The following is a 17,069-nucleotide window of genomic DNA, read 5'->3' as shown; positions in this document are numbered from 1 at the left end:
TCCTTGGCCGCGCCAGCCCACTGCCTCACCCATTTTTTCATAAAAAAATATTTTTTTTTAAAAAAAATACCATGTTTTCCAGAATACATTTCCATACCAAGGGGCTTCCAAAACACTCAAGTTTACCCCCTTTTTACCACATTTACATACATTACATGTTTAACAAAATAATACAACACAAAAACACAAAACTACATAAACCACTACACATGCTTTCTTCTTTGCTTCAATACCTTCAACCTTGCAAAACTCCCTTTCCCTTTGATGATTCTCCACCTACATTGAGGTCAAAGGACCTTATGAGCCAATGCTCAGTAAGGGTGCTATGCAAATGTAAATGAAGTATGAGAAACATAACATGTAATGCAAATGCAATGCATATTAAGGGTAGTTCTCCATGCCCTCATAACCACTTAGGTTAAGGCACCAACCAACCCCTCACTCCCATCACAAGTCCTCCTTATGGCCATAGGTCCGCTAGGGCACAAAACATGCAAAGAATCATTACATGAAACTCATTCACACATGTACAAATGCAAGCAAAAACCCCTCCACTTGGGGCTATCCCTTACCGTGTTTCTTTGAAGCTTTAATACTCCCACAAGCCAAGAATCTCTCTTAGACTTTGAAGCTTCAACACTTCCACAAGCTAAGAATCACCCTTAAAGAAAAATAATAAAGGAATTTTAGCTCTTAAACACATGCATTCAACTATTTCAAGAGAGAAAACTAGGTTTACCTTTGCTAGTCTTCCTTTTCCTTCTCTTAGACTTGCTTGCCTTCTTGCTTCTTTCACTTCACAAGTGGGGAAAACCTTGAACCAATTTCCCCATTCCCTATTTATAGAACTTTCTTCTCAATCCATGCCAAATATCAAGATTTCATCCTAGCCATAGATTTCTTCTTAATTCAAGAGCTTAATCTCCACCTTTGAACATTATCACAATCCTTGTGCTTCTCCCAATTTAAATCCTAGCCATTGATTTTAGGAGAACACTTGTCTAGATTCAAAGAAAACACAAATCCAAGAGACTTGTCTTCTTAAATCTCATCCATTGATCTTTCTTTGGAGACTAAATCTCCTCCCTTGGATCAATCCCAATTTTCCATAATTCTCCCATTTTCCAAATAATTAAATCATGACTAATTTCCAAGATTGACTAATTTCCCAATTTTGCATTTAATTTAAATCCACAACTTTTCAAGCATTTAATGGAGACTTAAATAATTTCTTTTTGATTTAAATTTAAAGGCTCTTGAAAGACATAATCCATTTACTTTAGCATTTATTTAAATCTACCATTTTCCAACATTAATGCTTGGCACATTTCTTTTTATATAGATTTTCTTTTTAATTCTCTCCATAATGGCTCTCATTAATGCTTGAGAGACTAATTTCTTTTTCCTTTTTTTTTTTTGCATTTACTAAATATCACTCTTGATTCATAAGATCATGCCATGTGTCACCAAATTCTCTTAATTAAATAAATCCTTGTCTCCAAATTTAATTAAATCTCATTCCATAAGAATTTGCCAAGTGTCACAAATCTAGCCATACTTGGTTTTCCAATTTAATTCCTAATTATCCATGCACTTAATCAAGAATTAAATTCTCCAAAATTAATTCTCCAATATAAATAATTTCTCCAAAAATAATTTACCTTCCTTTGGGATGGAACTCCAAATTACCATTTTGCCCCTCCTAAGACATCCAATATATCATGGCATTTTCTTTAATTCGAGGGCAATTATGGAATTTTTCATAGACCAATATTCTCTTAAATGACAAAATTTATCATGACTCATCAAGGGTATTACAATCCACCCCTCTTAAAAGAATTTCGTCCTCGAAATTTCATTTCCATTAATGCAATGTATCAATACATCAAAGCTACTCTTCCATTACATCAACAAATAATTCGGGAAATTGACGCTTTAAATCCTCTTCTAGCTCCCATGTTGCTTCCCGATCAGAGTGATGGTTCCACTGAACTTTAACTAATGGAATTGATTTGCTCCTCAATTTCTTTTCCTTGTGGTCCAAGATTTTTACCGGCCTTTCAATATAGGTTAGGTTTTGACGAACCTCAACCTCTCCCTCTGGAACTTCCATTCTTGGATCTGGTATGAACTTCCGCAATTGAGACACATGGAACACGTCATGAAATCCAGCTAATTCGTTGGACAAAGCCAACCGATAGGCCAAAGGACCTACTCGCTCAATGATCCTATACGGTCCCATAAACCTCGGACTAAGTTTCCCTTGCTTCCAATTTCTCATTGACGGTCTTTGTGGTGAGATCCGAAGAAATACTCTATCCCCTTCTTGAAATTCCAAATCTCGCGTACGATGATCCGCATAGTACTTTTGGCGATCTTGAGCAATCTTCATACACTTTCTCGCCACATCAATCTTCTCAGAGGCTTGCTGCACTAATTCAGTCTTGGCCAACTGCCTTTCACCCACCTCAAGCCAACACGAAGGCGATCGGCAACGCCTGCCATACAAAGCTTCATACGGCGCCATGCCGATGCTACTCTGATAACTATTATTATATGAGAATTCTACCAACGACAAGTACTCATCCCAATTTCCTCCAAATTCTAGGACACATGCCCTCAACATGTCTTCCAAAACCTGGTTCACCCTCTCAGTCTGGCCGTCTGTCTGGGGGTGATATGCAGTACTAAAATTCAACCTCGTTCCCAATTCTTCTTGCAAACACGTCCAAAATCTTGATAAAAATTTTGAATCTCTATCAGACACAATGCTGACTGGGGTTCCATGCAGCCGCACAATTTCCTGAACATAAATCCATGACAGCTCTTCCGCACCTTGACCAGTCCGAACAGGTATGAAATGAGCCGACTTTGTTAGCCTGTCGACCACAACCCATATTGAGTCTTTCTTCCTTGCTGTCTTGGGCAATCCCACAATGAAATCCATGGAAATGTGCTCCCACTTCCATTCTGGTATCTCTAACGGTCGCAACAATCCTGCTGGCCGCTGATGCTCGATCTTAATACACTGGCATGCGTCACACTTGGCTACATACTGAGCCACACTCCGCTTCATTCCAGGCCACCAATAAACTTCTCTCAAGTCTTTATACATCTTGGTTGCCCCTGGATGAACAGTGTACTTTGATCGATGAGCTTCATCTAAAATCTTTTGCCTTAATTCTTCGTTATTAGGAATATAAATTCGCCCGTTCATCCTCAAGATTCCATCTCTGAACTCAAAACCTGTTTTCACCGGCTGACCCTTCTCATCCACCCATTGGCGAAGCCTCTGATCCTCCCCGGTAGCCTGTCGTATCTCCTCCCACCACCCTAGCTGAATTCACAGACTAGCCACCATGGACATACCGTTCCCAGGCACTACACCCACCGTTAGGCTACTTAACACCTCTATCAGCTGCCATTCCCACATCATCATCCCGGCCGCGACTGCAAATCCCTACGACTAAGGTCATCTGCCACAACATTCGCCCGCCCTGGATGATAATGGATGGTGCAGTCGTAGTCCATCAAGAACTCCATCCATCGACGTTGTCTCATATTTAGCTCTTTTGGGGAAAAGATATACTTTAGGCTTTTATGATCGGTGTAGATCTCAAACTTCTCACCGTAGAGATAATGTCGCCAAATCTTCAGGGCGTGGATAACTGCAGCCAATTCCAAATCGTGGACCGGGTAGTTCTTCTCATGAGGTCATAATTGACGCAACCCATAAGCAATCACCTTACCATGCTGCATCAACAAGCAGCCTAATCCCGATCCCGAAGCATCACTGTAGACCACAAATCCTCCAAAACCTTCAGGTAGGGTCAAAATCGGCGCTGTGGTCAACCGTTTCTTAAGTTCCTCAAAACTTTGTTCACACTTGTCATCCCATATGAACCTCACATTCTTCTGAGTCAAACGTGTCAGAGGCAAAGAAATTTTTGAAAATCCTTCAACGAATTGTCGATAGTATCCAGCTAACCCCAGAAAACTTCTTACCTCGAACACTGAACTCGGTCGGTGCCAATTCTTAACGGCCTCTATCTTGGATGGATCCACTGATACACCGTCACTTGAAATTACATGGCCAAGAAATGCCACCTCCCTTAGCCAGAAGCTACATTTGGAAAATTTGGCATATAGCCTTTCGCTACGCAACCTTTCTAGCACCAACCTCAAATGCTCACAATGCTCCGCCTCACTAGCTGAGTACACCAAGATATCATCAATAAAGACGATCACAAACTGGTCTAGAAATGGTTTAAACACTCTATTCATGAGATCCATAAAAGTTGCAGGGGCATTGGTTAACCCAAATGGCATCACCAAAAATTCGAAGTGTCCATATCGACACCGAAATGCCGTCTTGGGTATATCCTCACTTCTAACTTTCAGTTGGTAGTACCCCGAGCGCAGATCAATTTTTGAAAATATTCTGGCACCTTTCAATTGATCAAATAACTCTCCAATTCTAGGCAATGGGTACTTATTTTTCACAGTCACCTTATTGAGTGCTCGAAAATCGATGCACAATCGTAAGCTGCCATCTTTCTTCTTTACAAACAACACTGGAGCTCCCCATGGGGAAATACTTGGTCGAATAAATCCCTTATCCACCAAATCTTGAAGTTGTACCTTAAGCTCCTTCAACTCAACCGGGGCCATTCGATAAGTGGGTATAGAAATTGGTGTTGTTCCCGGCAACAGTTCAATGGCAAACTCCACCTCTCAATCAGGAGGTAGCTCTGTTAAGTCCTTTGGAAAAACATCCAAGAACTCCCTCACTACTTCTACCTCCTCTGGCTTCATTTCTGACTTATTGTCCACTACCATAACATGAGCTATAAATCCATATGCTCCATTTTCCAACCATTTGCAGGCCTTCAAGGCCAATACAAATTTTAACGACCTACCAAACCGTGGTCCTTTAAACTTCACCACCTTTCCCCCCGGACATCCCAATTCTACTGTCTTTTCCAAACAGTCCATACTGACGCAATACCGAGAAAGGAAATCCATACCTAGGATAACATCGAAATCATGCATCTCCATAAGTATAAGATCTATCTTAAATTTCTCGTCCTCAATATCCACATCACAAGCTCGGACCATTAGATTAGTCTCCATAGTCTCCCCAATTGGAGATTGAATTCTAACTCCATGCCCTATTATTGAGGGTGCAAGACCCAAACTCCTAGCAGACTCATTTGCTATGAATGAATGAGTGGCACCAGGGTCCACTAATGCATGTACAAGAGTAGTGTGGATGAAGAGCGTACCTTCCACAACGCTCGGGTTAGCATCAGCCTCCGCCTTTGTTAGCTGAAATACTTGTGCTGGTTGTGGGCCTGGTTTTCCCTCTGGCTTCTTCCTTGGGTCAGACTTGTCTCGTTAGGGGCAGTTCCATGAATAATGTCCCCGTTGCTTGCAAGCATAGCATGTTATCTCCTTTTTGGCCCCTTCCTCAATCTTCAATGTTTTCCTCGAAGGGCAGTCTCTCGCAAAATGTCCAACTTCTCCACACACAAAGCAACCTGCTCCTTTGCTTTTGGTCCCACACTTGTTGTTAGCATGCCTCCTTTGGCACTTCTTGCAATATCTTTCCCTTTTAAATTTGGCTCCTTCAGGCTTCTTGAATTGTGCTACTGGAGGGTTTGTTGATTTGTCTTTGCTCTCCACCTCCTTTTTCACATCACTTCGGAGTTTCAGCTGTCCCTGAGCCATCATGTTTCGCTCAACAGTAATAGCCTTCTCAACTGCATCATCAAAAGTACGAATGTTCCACGCGTACAGTACTTGCTTCACTTCCTTTCTGAGTCCTTGGAAGAACTTCTGGGCCTTCTCAAATTCATCCGTAGTGTACATAGGTACATATTTTATCAGCTTGGAAAACTTGGCCTCGTACTGCACCACGGACATATCATCTGATTGGGTCAGCTTCAAAAACTCTTGCTTCTTCACCTCTCTCCAGTACTCAGGAAAGTACTTATCATTGAATGCAATCTTGAACTGCTCCCAAGTAATAGGTGTCACCAGCACCTCCTCGTTTTCTTGGATGGTATTTCGAGTCCTTAAGACTCCTGACATAGACTTCCACCAGATAGCCGCTTCTTCCTCTAACATAAATGTGGCACACCTTACCCAGTGGTCTTCAGGGCACTCCAAGTGTTCCAGTAGTTTTTCAGTTTGCTCCATCCAATATTCCCTTACACTTGGGTCCATTTCTGGGTCTCCTTTAAAGCTTGGCGGATGTAAATCTCGAAACATCTTCAGCCAATTTGTAGTAGGGGTTTCTGGTCTGTTCACTGAATTCATCATCATTTCGACGAACCTTTCGAATGACCTATCACCACTTGGCCTTTCCGAGCCACTTCCTTCTGGGAAGTCTTAAGATAACGACTGGGCCTGGCCCCTTCTCCTACGAAGTCATTCTTCACAGCTCATCTGCACAATGGCACAAGCGACATTCATTTTTCTACTACACCATAGCCACACATACATACATAACACAAGTTTTGAGCAATGCCATACAAGATGATGTTTCCAACATAACTTATTTATTTGCATAAACAAGACACATGCTTACAAAGAACTTTCCCCATTACAAAAGATTTCAAAAAGAGGAAAAGCTTATAGTTATCATGAACCAAAGCCACATAAAACAAAATACATCAAGTTTTCCCCCATTAGCCCCACAAACTCAACCCTCAGAGCTCACTAGTCACCTAACATGACTTAGCCCTACCCATGGCCTCCACATCACGACCTTCGCCACTAGGCCCATCAACCACATAACTACTTTGAGGCCTACCCGGGATCACCCTGCCTCGAAGCTTTAGGCTAACCAGGTCGCTATAGTAGATGCCAATCAGGGACTCGGACTCCTCCGAGGGGTCCTCATAAGGGGCTTCGGGAGAGTCTACCTCCCTATTAAGGTCTTCCTCTGAATCATCTATGGTCTCATTGCTTCCCACACTTTCTTCGTCTGATCCCGCATGCCCACGGGTGACTTCTCTAGACTGCCACACGTCTGTCTCCCGTATCATCTCAATGAACAAGGTGAAGTTTTGGGATACTCTTGGACGCCTCGCAATCCTCCTTGCGTACCGCCTCCACTTGCCATGGAGTAATTCTTTCACATAGTGCACCTTCACTTCACCCAACAATCCAGGAGGTAAGGCTGTGCCCGGAGTCTCCGCAATGACGTCCTCAACCCTGCTAAGGTAGCTCTAGATGGACTCTCCGGGTCTCATCACCGATATGGCTAAAGTCCACTGGGCCTTCAGCCTCCGGATGTAGTCTCGCACTAGCCACACTGAACGAAATGGGGTTCGCCTCTCCATACCTACGCACAAAACACCACACCATAGATATCAACCCAAAGACATCACCCCCACAACAATCATATCATCATAACTATGATGCCCAACAATCATGAAAATCCTATCTCAAACTAGAATCATGCTCTGATACCAAACTGTAACGCCCTGCTCCCACCTACGGGTGTTACTCACGAATAGCTGACTTACTATTCACACGCTAGGGCAAAGATGAAGAGACGGCTACGTTTCAACGGGAAACGACCTAGGTGGGAACTAGGCTTTGCCCTCTCTTCGCTCCGCTCGAGGGTCCGGGAATTATCAAACGACCTATTAAAACCCGAAACCTCGCAATCGTCACCCCTTCTCGAGCTCTTTCATGAAGGGCTAAGGGTGACCTACCAGGATCGAAAGAAAATAAGCTAACTCTCTAGCTTAAAATAATTTATGGCATAACACCTTAATTACGAGAAAATGAATTTTTCCTATCTTTGCCCCAACCATTAACCTATTTATCTCACTTCCAATTCCTTTGGAAAATATTTGGATTAATATTTCTTTGGAAAAATTTAAATAAATTTTCCTCATTAAATCTCCATTGATTTTCCCTTTAATTATTTCAAAAATTCCATAATTTTCCAACCATTAGGAAATTAATTTTTGAAATATAAACCTCAAGGCATCCTCATCCAATTTCAAAATTTAAGGAAAATACTCCATTATTAAATTTCCCAAATATATAAATTTTTCCCACAATTGCCTCAAATTATATTAATTTAAAAATTAATTTTTGGAGGCTATATACTCATTTATTTATTTATTTATATTTAACTTATTTCAGAATTTTATAAAATATTAGAAATAATTAGATAAAACAAAAAAAATAAAAAAAATAGAACTTCAAACAGCAGCGGCAGGGGGGGCGGGCAGCAGCAGCCGCGCACCCCCAACGCGCGCAGGCCGCGCAGGCCCCGCGTGTAATACCCTTGAAGAGTCATGATAAATTTTGTCATTTAAGAGAATTTTAGTCTATGAAAAATTCCAAAATTGCCCTTGAATTAAAGAAAATGCCATGAAATATTGGATGTCTTAGGAGGGGCAAAATGGTAATTTGGAATTTCATCCCAAAGGAAGATAAATTATTTTTGGAGAAATTATTTATATTGGAGAATTAATTTTGGAGAATTTAATTCTTGATTAAGTGCATGGATAATTAGGAATTAAATTGGAAAACCAAGTATGGCTAGATTGGTGACACTTGACAAATTCTTATGGAAGAGATTTAATTTAATTTGGAGAATAAGGATTTATTTAATTAAGAGAATTTGGTGACACATGGCATGATCTTATGAATCAAGAGGGATATTTAATAAATGCAAAAGGGAAAAAGAAATTAGTCTCTCAAGCATTAATGAGAGCCATTATGGAGAAAATTAAAAGAAATTCTATATTAAAAAGAAATGTGTCAAGCATTAATGTTGGAAAATGGTGGATTTAAATAAATGCAAAAGAAAATGGATTATGTCTTTCAAGAGCCTTTAAAAATTAAATCAAAAAGAAATTATTTAAGTCTCCATTAAATGCTTGAAAAGTTGTGGATTTAAATTAAATACAAATTTGGGAAATTAGTCAATCTTGGAAATTAGTCATGATTTAATTATTTGGAAAATGGAGAATTATGGAATATTGGGATTGATCCAAGGGAGGAGATTTAGTCTCCAAAGAAAAATCAATGGATGAGAATTAAGAAGACAAGTCTCTTGGATTTGTGTTTCCTTTGTATCTAGACAAGAGTTCTCCTAAAATCAAGGGCTAGGATTTAAGTTGGGAGAAGCACAAGGATTGTGCTAATGTTCAAAGGTAGAGATTAAGTCTCTTGAAATAAGAAAAAAAAAAATCTATGGCTAGGATGTGATCTTGAGATTTGGCATGGATTAAGAAGAAAGCTCTATAAATAGGAAGTGAGAAATTGGTTCAAAGCTTTTTTCCCATTTGTGAATTGAAGAAGCAAGAAGGCAAGCAAGTCTAGAGAAAGAAGAGAAAAACTAGCAAAGGTAAGCCTAGTTTTCTCCCTTGATATAGTTGAATGCATGTGTTTAAGAGCTAAAGTCCCTTTATTATTTTTCTTTAAGGGTGAGTCTTAGCTTGTGGAGGTGTTGAAGCTTCAAAGTCTAAGAGGGATTCTTGGCTTGTGAGAGTGTAAAGCTTCAAGGAAACAAGATAAGGGATAGCCCCAAGTGGAGAGGTTTTTGCTTGCATTTGTACATGTGTGAATGAGTTGCATGTAATGGTTCTTTGCATGTTTTGTGCCCAAGTGGACCTATGGCCATAAGGAGGACTTGTGAGGGGAGTGAGGGGTTGGTTGGTGCCTTAACCTAAGTGGTTATGAGGGCATGGAGAACTACCCTTAATATGCATTGCATTGCATTACATGTTATGTTTCTCATACTTCATTTACATCTGCATAGCACCCTTACTGAGCATTGGCTCATAAGGTCCTTTGACCTCAATGTAGGTGGAGAAACATCCAAGGGAAAGGGAGTTTTGCAAGGGTGAAGGTATTGAAGCAAAGAGGAAACTATGTGTAATGGTTATGTAGTTTTGTATTTTTGTGTTGTATTATTTTGTTAAACTTGGAATGTATGTAAATGTGGTTAAAAAGGGGGTAAACTTGAGTGTTTGGAAGCCCCTTGATATGGAAATGTATTCTGGAAAATATGTTTTTTATTTAAAAAAAATTATTTTTTTTTGAAAAAAATGGCCTAGGCAGTGGGCTGGCCGGCCAAGGGCGCGCCTGGGCGGGCTGGCGCGGCCGCGCGCGGTCGGCTAGTGCGCGTGCGGCTCGCGCAGCCCACGCGCGCGCGGCCTGCGAGGCCCGCGCGCGCTGGGGGGCGCGACTGCTGCTGCGCGCCCTCCCTTGTGGCTGCTGTGAAGTTTTCTTTTTTTTATTATTATATTTTTATATTTTTTGAGTTATTTAATTATTTCTGATAAATTGTGAAATTCTGAAATAATTTGAATAAATAAATAAATAAATAAATAAATGAGTATTTAGCCTCTAAATTATTTTTTTTAAATTAATGTGAAATTGAGGCAATTGTGGGAAAAATTTCTATATTTTGGGAAATTAAATAATGGACTATTTTCCTAAAATTTTGAAATTGGATGAGGATGCTTTGAGATTTGTATTTCAAAAATTATTTTCCTAATGATTGGAAAATTATGGGAATTTTGAAATAAATAAAGGGAAAATCAATAAAGCTTTAATGAGGAAAATTTATTTAAATTTTTCCAAAGAAATATTAATCCAAATATTTTTCCAAAGGAAATTGGAAGTGAGATAAATGGGTTAATGGTTGGGGCAAAGATAGGAAAAATCTATTTTTTATAATTAAGGCGTTATGCCATAAATTATTTTAAGCTAGAGAGTTAGCTTATTTCCTTTCGATCCTGGTAGGTCACCCTCAGCCCTTCATTAAAGAGCTCGAGAAGGGGTGACAATTGCGAGGTTTCGGGTTTAATAGGTCGATTGATAATTCCCGGACCCTCGAGCGGAGCGAAGAGAGGGCAAAGCCTAGTTCCCACCTAGGTCGTTTCCCGTTGAAACGTAGCCGTCTCTTCATCTTTGCCCTAGCGTGTGAATAGTAAGTTGGCTATTCGTGAGTAACACCCGTAGGTAGGAGCGGGGCGTTACACCGCGCGCACAGGCCGCGCGCACTGGCCGAGCAGGCCTCGCGCGCGGGCCGCACGCGCGCTGGCAGGCCGCGCACGCACGCTGCGCGCGGCCGCGCCAACCTCGCCCAGGCGCGCCCTTGGCTGCGCCAGCCCACTGCCTCACCCATTTTTTTCATAAAAAAAAATAATTTTTTTTTTTAAAAAAATACCATGTTTTCCAGAATACATTTCCATACCAAGGGGCTTCCAAAACACTCAAGTTTACCCCCTTTTTACCACATTTACATACATTACATGTTTAACAAAATAATACAACACAAAAACACAAAACTACATAAACCACTACACATGCTTTCTTCTTTGCTTCAATACCTTCAACCTTGCAAAACTCCCTTTCCCTTTGATGATTCTCCACCTACATTGAGGTCAAAGGACCTTATGAGCTAATGCTCAGTAAGGGTGCTATGCAAATGTAAATGAAGTATGAGAAACATAACATGTAATGCAAATGCAATGCATATTAAGGGTAGTTCTCCATGCCTTCATAACCACTTAGGTTAAGGCACCAACCAACCCCTCACTCCCATCACAAGTCCTCCTTATGGCCATAGGTCCGCTAGGGCACAAAACATGCAAAGAATCATTACATGCAACTCATTCACACATGTACAAATGCAAGCAAAAACCCCTCCACTTGGGGCTATCCCTTACCGTGTTTCTTTGAAGCTTTAATACTCCCACAAGCCAAGAATCTCTCTTAGACTTTGAAGCTTCAACACTTCCACAAGCTAAGAATCACCCTTAAAGAAAAATAATAAAGGAATTTTAGCTCTTAAACACATGCATTCAACTATTTCAAGAGAGAAAACTAGGTTTACCTTTGCTAGTCTTCCTCTTCCTTCTCTTAGACTTGCTTGCCTTCTTGCTTTTTTCACTTCACAAGTGGGGAAAACCTTGAACCAATTTCCCCATTCCCTATTTATAGAACTTTCTTCTCAATCCATGCCAAATCTTAAGATTTCATCCTAGCCATAGATTTCTTTTTAATTCAAGAGACTTAATCTCCACCTTTGAACATTAGCACAATCCTTGTGTTTCTCCCAATTTAAATCCTAGCCATTGATTTTAGGAGAACACTTGTCTAGATTCAAAGAAAACACAAATCCAAGAGACTTGTCTTCTTAAATCTCATCCATTGATCTTTCTTTGGAGACTAAATCTCCTCCCTTGGATCAATCCCAATTTTCCATAATTCTCCCATTTTCCAAATAATTAAATCATAACTAATTTCCAAGATTGACTAATTTCCCAATTTTGCATTTAATTTAAATCCACAACTTTTCAAGCATTTAATGGAGACTTAAATAATTTCTTTTTGATTTAAATTTAAAGGCTCTTGAAAGACATAATCCATTTACTTTAGCATTTATTTAAATCTACCATTTTCCAACATTAATGCTTGACACATTTCTTTTTATATAGATTTTCTTTTTAATTCTCTCCATAATGGCTCTCATTAATGCTTGAGAGACTAATTTCTTTTTCCTTTTTTTTTGCATTTACTAAATATCACTCTTGATTCATAAGATCATGCCATGTGTCACCAAATTCTCTTAATTAAATAAATCCTTGTCTCCAAATTTAATTAAATCTCATTCCATAAGAATTTGCCAAGTGTCACAAATCTAGCCATACTTGGTTTTCCAATTTAATTCCTAATTATCCATGCACTTAATCAAGAATTAAATTCTCCAAAATTAATTCTCCAATATAAATAATTTCTCCAAAAATAATTTACCTTCCTTTGGGATGGAACTCCAAATTACCATTTTGCCCCTCCTAAGACATCCAATATATCATGGCATTTTCTTTAATTTGAGGGCAATTATGGAATTTTTCATAGACCAATATTCTCTTAAATGACAAAATTTATCATGACTCATCAAGGGTATTACACCAACAATGTAAGCACCCACGCCCGGATATCCCAATCACCCGGATTACTCGAACGGGAGCGCCTACGGAACGAGAAAGAATGAAACACAAGACACGAACTACCCTGGCATGCATACACAAGAATTAAAACAATAGAAGCTAAGCTATACACACGCAAGCACTATGGGTATTCCGCTAGCATAGCGGTCACATGATAAATAAATGAATACAGACTCCTGTGCCGATATACATGAGACACGAGGAATGACCTGACACAATAAAAAATAATCAATTAAATCCCTCTAAACCATCAGAGTCAACTAAGGCTGATGGGGGAATGGCGGGGACTGATGGAACTGCCTGTACACCATATCGACTCTGCTGCAAAATGCTGACTTTCTTACCTTTGACCCACGCTGCCACTACCTGGAATGATGGAAAGAAAAGTTAGTCGAGAGACTCAGCAGGCATAAAGAAAGGAAGGCTGTAGGTTGAACATATCCAATAAACTCACCCAAGAACACCAACCCCTAAGCACACACAATCCATGAGACGCCCAACACAGTATACAAGCGTAAATAAAAGCACGTATCAGTCCTTGGGGCCCACACAAGACACACGGCACCCAAGTCCCATACCAACCTACCGCTACCTTGAAAGGCAACATATACCTCCAACAAAACTATGCACGTCGTTCTGGGTCGATGCTCCCATCACTTGAGTACTCACGTCGATCCTCCCGACACCTGAGCTGTAGTATAGCCAAGTCGTAGGCTCCATCGGAATGGTCCTCCTATCCGAGACCAGTGAATTGTCGGTAACCATGCAATGCACATAAGAATGCAATGGCGTAATAAGCATCAACGTGATACATTGGCGCCCATACATCCAAGCATCAGGCCATGCTCCACCCGCATAGTAAACCACACTCGATGCATATGCCCGTGCCAGATGCAATCTAACCATGCTAAAATGTCTGAGTCCAAGCATACTCAATAAATGAATACCCCAACATACATCCCATACCCATGTGCATATCAAACCATAAACAATAATACAACATAACGAATCATGCAGTAAATCACATGGCAGAACTAGTCAGCAGTGTCTGGCATCGGTCAACAGTCAGTGACTAGGAGTGTCCGTCCGACGGTCCACTCCAGGGTCATATAATAGTCTACTCCAACGTCACCAAACAGCTGACCCCTACCCCATTGCTTGATAGCCCTAGCCGACCCACACCCGAGAAATCCATAAATAAACCCATACCTTTAAGAACTTAGTCCCCAAGTTGGTTTCGGGATCATTCCGAAAGGAATGGGGGCAATACAAACCCTCGTAAGCTTTCAACAACTAAAATTTTAGAAGTCCTGGATTTAATTTAAATTATACTAATGAATAATAATTCAATAAGTAATGCTAGGCGCCGATTTAGAGTAAGGGATGGGCTAAAATACAAGAAATAATGGGGACTTACACGAGGGTTGTAGGGTTTACAGAAGGGGTTTAGAGCTTATCTTTACACGGCCGTTTCTTGTCTTTCTTGCACTCCCGCTGTAACGCCCTATTCTTTACATACTACTTTTCAAAATAACATACTAGAAAATCCAAAGGGCATTAGGGAAATCCTTCACAACAAAAGCATAGGACCGAACCTGAAATTGTTAAAAAAAGGTAGGATTTCCCACTACTTTAAAGTAAACATAATCCGACAAATACCAAAATATCAAAACCATTCTATGAAACCATAGCAGCCTCATGGATACAAGGGTGTTTGGGATACAACCATAGATATGCACACGCGCATTGTTCATCCTAAAGTGTCATAGCTTCTATTTATAATACAATACTGGAAAAACAAATACAACTCTTGGATTACAAGTTTATACATATGGAAACAGGAAAAGGCTTTAACGGAACCCCTACAGCATATGAATATAAGGAAATAAATTAATCTTCGACCACCTCTTTGATATTTTACTCTTGTGTTTGATTTTGATAATGAAAAATAAAATTGATTTATCCCCTAAGTCATTTGTCAAGAATATGGTTTTCAAACAAAAATTAATTTCAAGAGCTTTGTTAAAATGAAAGTCAAATGATCTATAATTTTAATGATGAAAATCTTTTAATGACAAAAATCCAATTGCATTTCAATGGTGAAAAATATTTTTTTTTATGATGAAGTAATTTTGTTATGATTATTAACTTGGTGTTCTAAATTTCTTTTACATGATTTATTAAGCACCAAAATAAAATTTAATTTTATTATGAAATTAAAATATCAAAAATCTTGTTATAAATTTCTTGATGACATTTGAAATATTATTGAATAACATACAATGCCAAAATATCTTGTGATAAATTTCATAAATGGCATTTGATATATTATGTTTTTATTTGATTAAAAGATATATATATAAATAATATATTGAATGAAAATTAGTTTTAGCAATCTAATGCCAAAGATGTTATGAAAAATTATTTGATGGCATTTGAAATATCATATTTCATTTGATTAAAAAAGTGTCAAAAATGTTATATTTTTCTTGATTATATTTGGAAGATTATATTTTTATTTAGTTAAAAATATTGTATTAAAAAAACCTTTTAAAGAAAAATGAAAAACAAAAGTGTTGTTCCTAGGACTTGATCTCAGTTCACCAAGCACCTAAATATATTCTCGTGACCACTCAAGCTCCAACTTCGTCTAATTGCATGGGCACACGATTTTATATATAAACAAAATTACATATAATACTATAAATGAAAATTAATTCAAGTGGCGCTGCTGGAGAGTCTCGAACTTAGGCACTCAAGGACCAGGTACACGCGCTGCCATCCCATAGGAAAACCACCATAATTATTATGCGCACAAACTGATATATATATATATTAAATCAAAATTTCAGTTTGCAAATCCTTCCTATCGACAGACAGAATCTCTAATATTAAACTGTCGATAATTTTACCTTATCCGTCTACAAATTGATTCGCATAAAGTCTCTGGCTATTTTTTTTAATTCCCAACGGCTCTAAACGGTTAGAAATGATTATATTTTTTTTAAATCTTATGGGACATCTATAAATACACATCAAGAATAATTTAGACAAGGCTAATAGATGAAAATGAAGTGAAGTGAGTTTGTAAAATTTATTTATCTTTTCAATTGTGTTTGAGCTTTATTTTTATCTCAAAAAGGCTTTGTGTATCATATTGTAAAATTAATTTCAAGTCTTGTATCTTATTTTGAGAGACATTGTAACTAAGAGTGTATACTCTTAGAATCTCTCTATTATATATTTTTTGTATTTCATAGTTTGTGTAGGTAGAGTGCCTATTTGTCTAAGTATGAGGTTATAATTCATAGTCTTGGACTATAGGACCTACTTGGTTTAAGTAAGGGATTTTAATAGATTAAGTTCAAAATCCTTAGTGAGTAGTTAAAGTAGTGGATTAGACTTGAATTAAATCGAACCACTATAAATTCTTGTGTTCATCTCTTGTTTGAGCTTTTTGTTTCATTTATTATTTCAATCATTTTTATAATCCTTACTTGCATTATATTCTTACTTGTTTTGAAAAAGTTTTAAAGTTCTATTAAGTTTTTAAATTACCCAATCCACCTTCCTCTTGGGTGTGTGCCATAGCATTTCAAACTTATTCTACTAACATGGCATCTTATTTTGATGGCTCATTTTATGATTTTTGGAGGAAAAAAATTTCTATTTTCATAACATCCATTGATTGTTATTTGTGGAATATTATGAAAAATAGTTTTGTTTCAAAACCAAAGATGGAATGGAATGATCATATAAGAATAATTTTTCTTTAAATATTAGAACTATGCATATTTTATAACATGCCCTAATTGATAATGCATATTGACCAAAATACTCTTAGGTGGATGCTCGAAAATTCTATGGCACAACATAATGGAAAACAAGCTAGAATAACAAGTATGGGCTGCAAATTGGGCAAACAAACAGATTTGAAATTGGCTCGCACAAATAGATCTGAAGTGGGTCTAGTTTGTCAACTGGGTCAGACCGAACTGGACCAGATCTAGCCATGATCTTGGTTTGCTGAAACACCCAACAATGGCATAAGCACTTATTAATGGCATATGCTAG

The 17,069-nt window shown here is 38.6% G+C and overlaps 1 pseudogene; it reads left to right on the top strand.

The window, feature by feature from the left end:
- The window catches only part of LOC127804581 (uncharacterized), a 116,858-nt pseudogene that overhangs the window by 81,216 nt on the left and 18,573 nt on the right, over positions 1-17,069 (top strand).

This window comes from Diospyros lotus, chromosome 6 (assembly GCF_014633365.1).
Source record: "Diospyros lotus cultivar Yz01 chromosome 6, ASM1463336v1, whole genome shotgun sequence".
Classification (NCBI taxonomy): Eukaryota; Viridiplantae; Streptophyta; class Magnoliopsida; order Ericales; family Ebenaceae; genus Diospyros; species Diospyros lotus.
Note: the sequence above shows the minus strand (reverse complement) of the source record. Positions and strands in the feature narration are given on the sequence as shown.